Here is an 8,129-nt window from a genome sequence, read left to right on the forward strand (position 1 = left end):
TCAATTACCCAATCACCACATTTCTTCATTATGTAAAATAAAAAGAGTGATTCTTATTTCACAGGCTTTTTTTTGTGAAGACTGAATAACAAAGGTAAATAATTTCTAAAATCCTATTAAAACAAAAAAGGACTATTATTTCTCTCATTATAAAGTAGACCTTAGTTTCTATTCTTAATGGTTTCCATTCTCCTTAACAAAATTAAATAATCGTGTTAACTGAAAAACATAATTATATATAAAATTCTACACATGAGCATGTGCACATTCCAAACACACACACAGAGTTAAAATGACAAAATATTTTAAATACTTTCATGCACTATTTCAATTAAGTGAGCACCTCCTAATGGAGGCATTCACAAATATTTTTCACAAAGCATCTTGGCTGATTAAATAGTACAGATGTTTTGAAAACATTTTCCTGCCATAAAACATGACTACAGGTTTAGATGTTATGACACAGGGAGTGTCTCAAAGGCATAAGTGTCTCCCTGCAGAGAGACTGCCGTGAATGTAGATACACAAGAACAGTTTGGAGTCTTTTAAGCAATGTTTTCTTTTTTTTTTTTTTTAATCAAACTCCTTCAAGAAAGCAGGATTTCTAGCATTTACCAATTATTTCTTTGATGGTTTAGAAGCAGAATAACAGAGAAGGAAGAAGGAATGAGGAGCCAAGGGTTCCACAGTCCCTTGTCCCTACATGACTATTATAGTCTGTGAACTCTTCGTGGGCAGGGGCAATTTTACTTTATTTTTGTAATCAATATCTTTTTCTCTCTGAATCAAAACCTAGCCCAGTACCTGGTACTTAATATTTGTTGAATCAGTGAAAGTATTTCTCCATGTACTGATAGCACACCACCATAGAATGGGTAAAAAGCTTTAACTTTTATCTGATTAGGACTTCCTGGGTGGCTCAGACAGTAAAGTGTCTGACTATAATGCTGGAGACCCAGGTTTGATTCCTAGGTCGGGAAGATCCGCTGGAGAAGGAAATGGCAATCCACTCCAGTAGTATTGCCTGGAAAATTCCATGGACAGAGGAGCCTGGTAGGCTACAGTCCGTGGGGTCACAAAGAGTTGGACACGAGTGAGCGACTTCACTTAACTTAGTCCTTAGCCAAATAGGTGCAGACATTTTTTATTATTGTTTGTTTGCTTCATTGTAATTTGATTAGAATATAAATTGAGTAGCTTGTTTTCCTACCTTTATAAATTATAAAATGTCTATCTATATAACCTCTTTTCTTCATCCTCTTCCTATTCTGTTTAAATATAGATGGAGAATGTCTTTTTAAGTATGCAACAGAATTCAGAAAACACTGATAATTTAAAATTTTTAAAACCTACAAATGGCAAAAAATTGTTAATACTTGAAACCAAATTAAAAAGCAATGATAAGGAAAATACTTTCAAAAATGTAACAAAGACTTAATACTCAAATCTACAATTAGCTGAAAAAAAAAAAAAAGTGACCTACTGAAAATTCAGTAAGAAGGATTAATAAACAACTGGTAACTAGAAAAATGCTGTTGCTAAAAAAAGTGAAAAAAAAAGGACCTCAGAAATAATAAAATTGAAATATATGATAAAACAATAAGATCAAACTTTTTATGTCTCTCTGTTAAGTTTTTAAAAATATCAACTGACAATATCAAATATTGGCAAGGGTATGAGAAAACAGTGGATGGCAGCAATTTAAGAATATAAATTTCTACGCTCCTGAAGTACAGCCTGCCCATATGTTTCAAAATTTAAAATCTATATACTCTTTGTTAGATATTTTACTCATCATATAATATCTTCCAGCATGACTTTCTCAAGTGTGGATAAACGTATACTCAAGAAGTTCATTTTAGAGCTGTTTGTTACAGGTATGCAACGTAAAGAAGCTAAGAGCCTGTCACTTACATGGTTGGTTAAATCAAACAAGGTACCTTCATGTTAAGACTGCAAAACAGCATGTATAATATTATTGTAACAACTTAACCTTAAGTTTGTCTTCGGAGAAAGCTGTCCTAAAAGACATACACCAAAGACATATAGGCATGCATCATCAGTGGTTTCCTCTGAATAGAGAGATGTGGGAACATTTTTACTTTTCCCCTGATTAAGTTCTCCCTTACTTGAATTTTCTGTGTGAGCTGTACTTTTTATTAAAAAAAAAAAACAAAAAACCAAGAAAGCTATTTTCAATTGGTAAAAACCAACCAAACAAAGTGCACACTACCACTGCTAATGCAGTTGGCATGTAACTACTAGTGTAATTACCACATGCTCATTCTTGGGGAGGATTACCATTCCATTTGTTTGTTCATTTATTAGATAGATATTAATTGGTACCTCATTCATTCAACATAAGAATTTAAGAATTCCTGCACTCAATATAATCATTTTAATTCTCATTTTAAACATAATTCATGGAAATGAATGTTTTATCATGTTTTTATTTCCTAATCTTATATCTTCTTGTGTTTATTTCCTTTCTTGCCCTCTGACTATGTTATACAGAAAACAAACATTCTAAATTATTTCTGCCAACTAATATGATCGAGATTAAAATGCAGCTATTTTAGGGAAGAGTATATTAATAGAGAATTGTGTCTTTTAAAATCTATATTAGAAAAATGAAGAAATATGTAAATATTGTTGAGGAATACATACAAATCTAAGACTGGGAAAAATTCTATCAGTGAAAAGTAAGGGTGGTGAGGGAAATCCTTTCCAGTCTATCCTGAACAGGACATCTATCTTTCTATCGAGCTGTTATTACTAGTAAAAATAACTACACTTGCAGAGCACTCTGACTCCCTTTACAAACACTGCATTTCACCTTTTCAGTGGCATGGAAGGCTGGCTACTTCTGTGTATTCACTATCATTCGGCTTTTGAACTTTGCTTTCATCAGCGACCCTCTTTGCTACTTCTTCAAAGGGCAATGCCTGATCTCTTGGTAGCAGCAGAGTAATAAGCGGAGTAAGTTCATGTGCACAAACTTTAGCTGACTTTAGCAAAGCCCGGAGCCTTGTTTCCTCCTTGAGGAAGGCCACTTGTTCTACCAGAGGACTCTCAGAAGAAATCCACAGAGACAATGAATCCAGATGGAGAATCCTCTCCAGGTGGAGAATCCTCTATTCTCCACCTTAGACTTATCTGACAAAAACTGCAAAGGTTCAGAAAGAAATTCAGGATCCAGCCATTTTACAAGTGCATACAAGGAAACAGGGAAAGTGCCACCGGGAAACATCAAGAGAATTGTCTTTGCCTCTCTTAACCAATATTTCTCTACCTTTCCACATATATACCTCCAATCCTTTCAGCTTGTGAAAGTGAAAGTCGCTTAGTCGTGTCTGACTCTGCAACCTCATGGACTATATAGTCCATGGAATTCTCCAGGCCAGAATACTGGAGTGGGTAGCCTTTCCCTTCTCCAGGGGACTTTCCCAACCCAGGGATAGAACCCAGATCTCCCTAATTGCAGGTGGATTCTTTACCAGCTGAGCCACAAGGGAAGCCCAAGAATACTGGGGTGGGTAGCCTATCCCTTCTCGAGCAGATCTTCCCGACCCAGGAATCAAACCAGGGTCTCCTGTATTGCAGCCATAACCTTTCAGCTTATACAAATGCAAAAGTTGTCTCTACAAGAAAGCTAAAACACTAGTTGATCAAGAATATTAGGTATCTGACATGGTCTAGATAAGATGTATTTTTATACATAAATTCCCAGACTGAAGAGTACTCATGACCTAATAATATGGCATTATGTCAATTCTTTGCTAAGTAACCCTATCAAGAACTAGGAAGTTTGCCCATCTAAGGAATGTTTCCTGGAAACAAATAACTAAAAAATAAAAGACTGTATAGGCAGCACTTGCATATATAGAATAAAGTATATAGACAACTATGTAGTTATTTTTTAACAAATTTAACTATGGAAAAATAGTGTAAGGAAAAAAGGACAGGATTATAGACTCTAAAAAAATCTAATATTAAAATTGGGCATCATTTGTTTTTTTGCTTTTATTTCCAATATTCTGGGAGGTGGGTCATATAGGATCCTGCTGCGATTTATGTCAGAGAGTGTTTTGCCTATGTTCTCCTCTGGGAGTTTTATAGTTTCTGGTCTTATGTTGAGATCTTTAATCCATTTTGAGTTTATTTTTGTGTATGGTGTTAGAAAGTGTTCTAGTTTCATTCTTTTACAAGTGGTTGACCAGTTTTCCCAGCACCACTTGTTAAAGAGATTGTCTTTTATCCATTGTATATTCTTGCCTCCTTTGTCAAAGATAAGGTGTCCATAGGTGCATGGGTTTATCTCTGGGCTTTCTATTTTATTCCATTGATCTATATTTCTGTCTTTGTGCCAGTACCATACTGTCTTGATGACTGTGCCTTTGTAGTAGAGCCTGAAGTCAGGCAGGTTGATTCCTCCAGTTCCATTCTTCTTTCTCAAGATTGCTTTGGCTATTTGAGATTTTTTGTATTTCCATACAAATTTTGAAATTATTTGTTGTAGGTCTGTGAAGAATACTGTTGGTAGCTTGATAGGGATTGCATTGAAACTATAGATTGCTTTGGGTAGTATACTCATTTTCACTATATTGATTCTTCCGATCCATGAACATGGTATATTTCTCCATCTATTAGTGTTCTCTTTGATTTCTTTCACCAGTGTTTTATAGTTTTCTATATATAGGTCTTTAGTTTCTTTAGGTAATATATTCCTAAATATTTTATTCTTTTCACTGCAATGGTGAATGGAATTGTTTCCTTAATTTCTCTATTTTCTCATTATTAGTGTATAGGAATGCAAGGGATTTATGTGTGTTGATTTTATATCCTGCAACTTTCCTATATTCATTCATTAGCTCTAGTAATTTTCTGGTGGAGTCTTAAGGGTTTTCTATGTAGAGAATCATGTCATCTGCACACAGTGAGTTTTACTTCTTCTTTTCCAATGTGGATTCCTTTTTCTGCTCAGATTGCTGTGGCCAAAACTTCCAAAACTATGTTGAATAGTAGTGGTGAACGTGGGCACCCTTGTCTTGTTCCTGACTTTAGGGGAAATGCTTTCAATTTTTCACCATTGAGGATGTTTGCTATGGGTTTGTCATATATAGCTTTTATTATGTTGAGGTTTGTGCCTTTTATTCCTGCTTTCTGGAGAATTTTTATCATAAACGGATACTGAATTTTGTCAGAGGCTTTCTCTGCATCTATTGAGATAATCATACGGTTTTTATTTTTCAATTTGTTAACATGGTGTACTACATTGATTACTGGAAATAAAAGCAAAAATAAACAAATAGGAACTAATTAAACTTAAAAGGTTCTGCACAACAAAGGAAACTATAAGCAAGGTGAAAAGACAGCCTTCAGAATGGGAGAAAATAATAGCAAATGAAGCAACAGACAAACAACTAATCTCAAAAATATACAAGCAACTCCTGCAACTCAATTCCAGAAAAATAAACGACCTAATCAAAAAATGGGCCAAAGAACTAAATAGACATTTCTCCAAAGAAGACATACAGATGGCTAACACATGAAAAGATGCTCAACATCACTCATTATCAGAGAAATGCAAATCAAAACCACAATGAGGTACCATTTCACGCCAGTCAGAATGGCTGCTATCCAAAAGTCTATAAGCAATAAATGCTGGAGAGGGTGTGGAGAAAAGGGAATCCTCTTACACTGCTGCTGGGAATGCAAACTTGTACAGCCACTATGGAGAACAGTGTGGAGATTCCTTTAAAAACTGGAAATAGAACTGCTGTATGACCCAGCAATCCCACTGCTGAGCATACACACCAAGGAAACCAGAATTGAAAGAGACACGTGTACCCCAATGTTCATCGCAGCACTGTTTATAATAGCCAGGACATGGAAGCAACCTAGATGTCCATCAGCAGAAGAAAGCTGTGGTACATATACACAATGGAGTACTACTCAGCCATTAAAAAGAATGCATTTGAATCAGTTCTAATGAGGTGGATGAAACTGGAGCCTATTATACAGAGTGAAGTAAGCCAGAAAGAAAAACACCAATACAGTATACTAACGCATATATGTGGAATTTAGAAAGATGATAATGATAACCCTGTATGTGAGACAGCAAAAGAGACACAGATGTATAAACAGTCTTTTGGACTCTGTGGGAGAGGGAGAGGGTGGGATTATTTGGGGGAATGGCACTGAAATATGTATAATATCATATAAGAAATGAATTTCCAGTCCAGTTTCAATGCAGGATACAGGATGCTTGGGGCTGGTGCACTGGGATGACCTGGAGGGATGGTACAGGGAGGGAGGTGGGAGGGGGGGTTCAGGATGGGGAACACATGTACACCCGTGGTGGATTCATGCTGATGTATGGCAAAATCAATACAATATTGTAAAGTAATTAGCCTCCAATTAAATAAATAAATTTAAATTTAAATAAATAAAATTAGGCATCAATGCTGAATAAAACAATTTCCTAGGGAATACAACACAATAGTAATAAGTGAGATAGTCATGGTTTCTTCCTCTCTTCTACCTGGTAAGGTGAATTTTCCATTTGAAAGATTAGATTTTCAGCTTTTGCTTGCTGGAGTAATGAGAGTGAAGAAAAACTGAAAATGGATTGATTGATTCAGGTTAAAAACAGGTTAAGGTTGATAGAAAAGAAATGAAGAGAGCAGAAAAATCAGAAGAAGGAAGAAAGGGATTTAGAGATAGTTTTAGAGTTAAGAACTGGGGAAACTGCCATATGTGAGAGACAGAAGACAAAGAAAAGGGGCTTTTAAGACATCAGTTTCAGACTAACAATATGAATACTATCAGCACCAACTATGATTACTAAAATAGGTTTCTAATTGTTTTATTGTTGCCTTGGTTTAATTTTGGTTTGGATTTGTAAATGTGCTTCCCTGCCTCTACATTTTGTTTTTTTAATATGCTAAGTCTACACTGTCAAATCATACAGTCCTTATACAATATATTATTCCCTATTCAGTTCAGTTCAGTTGCTCAGTCGTGTCCGACACTTTGCGACCCCATGAACTGCAGCAAGCCAGGCCTCATATCCATCACCAACTCCTGGAGTTCACTCAGACTCATGTCCATCGAGTCAGTGATGCCATCCAGCCATCTCATTCTCTGGCATCCCCTTCTCCTCCTGCCCCCAATCCCTCCCAGCATCAGAGTCTTTTCCAAAGAGTCAACTCTTTGCATGAGGTGGCCAAAGTATTGGAGTTTCAGCTTTAGCATCATTCCTTCCAAAGAAATCCCAGGGTTGATCTCCTTCAGAATGGACTGGTTGGATCTCCTTGCAGTCCAAGGGACTCGCAAGAGTCTTCTCCAGCACCACAGTTCAAAGGCATCAATTCTTCGGTGCTCAGCTTTCTTCACAGTCCAACTCTCACATCCATACATGACCACTGGAAAAACCATAGCCTTGACTAGACGAACTTTTGTTGGCAAAGTAATGTCTCTGCTTTTCAATATGCTATCTAAGTTGGTCATAAGTGTTCCTTCAAGGAGTAAGCGTCTTTTAATTTCATGGCTGCAGTCACCATCTGCACTGATTTTGGAGCCCAAAAAGTTTAAGTCTGACAGTGTTTCCACTGTTTCCCCATCTATTTCCCATGAAGTGATGGGACCAGATGCCATGATCTGCATTTTCTGAATGTTGAGTTTTAAGCCAGCTTTTTCACTCTCCTCTTTCATCTTTATCAAGAGGCTTTTTAGTTCCTCTTCAGTTTCTGCCATAAGGGTGGTGTCATCTGCATACTGAGGTTATTGATATTCCTCCTGGCAATCTTGATTCCAGCTTATGCTTTTTCCAGCCCAGCGTTTCCTATGATGTACTCTGCATATAAGTTAAGTAAGCAGGGCGATAACCAGTCTGTTGTTCCATGTCCAGTTCTAACTGTTGCTTCTTGACCTGCATACAGATTTCTCAAGAGGCAGATCAGGTGGCCTGGTATTCCCATCTCTTTCAGAATTTTCCACAGTTTATTGTGATCCACATAGTCAAAGGCTTTGGCACAGTCAATAAAACAGAAATAGATGTTTTTCTGGAACTCTCTTGCTTTTTCCATGATCCAGCAGATGTTGGCAATTTGATCTCTGGTTCCTCT

This window comes from Bison bison, unplaced genomic scaffold (assembly GCF_000754665.1).
Source record: "Bison bison bison isolate TAMUID 2011002044 unplaced genomic scaffold, Bison_UMD1.0 scf7180017864469, whole genome shotgun sequence".
Classification (NCBI taxonomy): Eukaryota; Metazoa; Chordata; class Mammalia; order Artiodactyla; family Bovidae; genus Bison; species Bison bison.